Below are 3,214 nucleotides of genomic sequence, written 5' to 3'. Positions count from 1 at the left end.
CCGAGCTCGTCGTCGTACCTCCCTCCACTAAACCCCTATAGAATGCTTTGGTTGTGTTGAAGTCACTTAAGGTCGACCCAGGACGGCAGAGTTGCTTGAGAGCAACGCGACACTCGGGTGCCATTCGCCCTTCCTCGGCCTCTTTTTGATCCACGACTGCAGTTCGGTCATGGAGACGAGCTGCGGGAAAGCGTGCCTCACAAACGGCGACCACACCTGTTCACCGTCGTCTACATAGAGCCAGAGATGTCGCAGTCTCAGCGCGTGTCTGCGCATCATCAACCACGGCATGCCCAGCCCTCCTTTTAACGGGTGTTGACAGCAATGGATCGCCTGACCATCGGGACGCATCCTTTCCACAAGAAGCGAAAGAGGATGCGTTGTAGTTTGGTGATGGTAGGGTCGGGACAAGGTACGACGGTCAGCGGTAGTAGATGACGGACGCGATGTACGTGTTCGCCACCTCCGCTCGACCTTTTAGGGACAGTTTTCCTCTCGGCCCATTGCCGGGCGAGAGTGACCACCCTACTCGTTATCTCGTTCCAGTTCTTCTCTCCACTTGGAGGTCCGGACCAAACCAGACCCCGAGCAACTCAACCGGGCCGTCGGTCCAGCGTCCCACGACGGAGGCGCTGGTGGACGGCATGGGCTTGCTTCTCCAGGTGCCTAGTCGCAAGCCCACTGACTTTTCCCGGTTGATTTTCGCTCCTGTCACCCCGCTTCGTAGTTTTTCAGTGTCTCGCCGACCAGCTCGATGTGCTCGTGGCTTGACACTATGACGGTGACGTCGTCCGCGTATGCAGACACGCTCGTCCCGCATCCCAATTCTCGCGGGATGCCCCTTAGAGTCGCCAGCTTCCGCAGTAGTGGCTCAAGAGTCAATACTATAGAAGCGCCGAGAGGGGCATCCCTGACGGACCGAACGTGCAATGTCGAAAGGTCTCGATAGATGTCCATTTACGCGACGCGATTACCGAACGGATGCCTCTGTACAAGGCAGCTATCCAGCCGCGGAAGACGGACCGAAACCAGCCGCTCTCAGGACTGCCTCCAAGTATCGATGGTCTACCCTATCAAAGCTTTTGATTGATCCAAGTTGATCAGATCAGGGCCCCACCCATGCCAGGTTCGTTAACTACCCTGTCTATGATGTAGCGCATCAGATGGAGGTTGTCATGGATGGTCCGGCCTGGCACGGCGCATGTTTGCGCCTTGTCGACCAGTTTCTCGATGACAAGCGCCAACCTCTTGGCTAGCACCTTGGCCAAAATTTTCAAGTCTGCATTAAGCAGAGTGATAGATAGATAGATAGATAGATAGATAGATAGATAGATAGATAGATAGATAGATAGACAGACAGACAGACAGACAGACAGACAGACAGACAGACAGACAGATAGATAGATAGATAGATAGATAGATAGATAGATAGATAGATAGATAGATAGATAGATAGATAGACAGACAGACAGATAGATATATAGATTTCGCTGAAGAGATCGCAGTAATGCGTCTAATGAAATAATTCAAAGATACAAACGGGGGCAAGGTTATCTGAAGTGTATTGTTTTCTTACAAGTTGACCAGAGAACCTTATGTGCCTGTGTATATGTATATGTGCATGCGTGAGATTGTGTGTGTGTGTGTGTGTGTGTGTGTGTGTGTGTGTGTGTGTGTGTGTGTGTGTGTGTGTGCGTGCGTGCGTGCGCGTGTATACACGCGATAATTGGGAAAAGCCTTACCGAAACACCGTATGCTGAAGAAGGAACAGTAAAGGTCACGCAATCATCACTGGTTGAGTTAATTGCTTAAAATCATAAGAAAAGATAAAAAGAAGAACGCAACATCTATTGAGATAACAACAACAATTACAACAACAATTACAACAACAACAACAACAACTATAGTCATAAGAACAATAACAACGAGAACGAAAAAAACAAAAAGGAACAATATTAATATATAAAATAAGTTGAACTAAATAATGTATGAAGAGAAATAGAAACGTAGAAGTGACATTGTATTCGTTACGAATCAGGAATCCGTCCGCTCCAAACTATTTTTCCAACGTTCATTGCTCCTTCAGTATCATTTACAGTAATTTGTCTTGGAAATTGGGAAAAGAGAAATTAGTTGGTGTAGTGGTGGTGGTGGTAGCGGTGGAGGTGATGATGGTGGTGAGGATGGTGGTGGCGATAGTGTAGATTGTAATCTATAATGTGTGTGTCTATATAGATATATATAATATATCTATATGTATGTATGTATGTATGTGTGTATTTGTATGTATATTATGTGTGTAGTATGTATGTATGTATGTATATATGTATATATGCATGTGTGTATGTATGTGAGTATGTATGTATGTAGTATGTATGTATGTAAGTATGTATGTATGTATGTGTGTATGTATGTATGTATGTATTGTATGTATGTATGTATGTATGTAAGTATGTTTGTATGTATGTATGTGTGTATGTTGTATGTAGTATGTATGTGTGTAGTATGTAGTATGTATGTATGTGTGTATGATGTATGTGTATGTATGTATGTGTGTATGTATGTATTGTGTATGTATGTAGTGTGTTATGTATGTATGTGTGTATGTATGTGTATGTATGTAGCATGTATGTATGTAGGTATATGTATGTGTGTATGTATGTATGTAGGTATATGTATGTATGTATGTATGTATGTAGGTATATGTATGTATGTATGTATGTATGTGTGTATGTATGTATGTATATGATGAGTTTGTGGTTTTATTGACATAATTATATACCAACTTATTTATGAAGTTATTAATGTATCTATATATTTATGTACGTGTGTGTGTGTGTGTGTGTGTGTGTGTGCTCGCTAATATGTATGTAGGTATATGTATGTATGTATTTATGTATGTATGCAAGTATGTATGTATGTATGTATGTATGCATGTATGTATGTATGTATGTATATAGATATGTGTGTGTGTGTGTGGGTGTGTTTTGGTTCTGACGTCAAAGAAGAGGGTAAAATTCCGTTCAGATGATACTTTCGTGTTAGATAGGTTACCATACGTTGCTAGGAGGAAAGTAATTGATAAATAGATACACATACATACATACACATATATGTGTGTGCATACACATGTATATATATATATATATATATAGGTAGATAGGTAGATAGGTAGATAGATAGATAAATAGATAGATAGATAGATAGATAGATA

This window comes from Octopus sinensis, unplaced genomic scaffold, assembly GCF_006345805.1.
Source record: "Octopus sinensis unplaced genomic scaffold, ASM634580v1 Contig15834, whole genome shotgun sequence".
Taxonomy (NCBI): domain Eukaryota; kingdom Metazoa; phylum Mollusca; class Cephalopoda; order Octopoda; family Octopodidae; genus Octopus; species Octopus sinensis.
The sequence above is the reverse complement of the archived record's forward strand: the minus strand, read 5'-3'. Positions refer to the sequence as shown.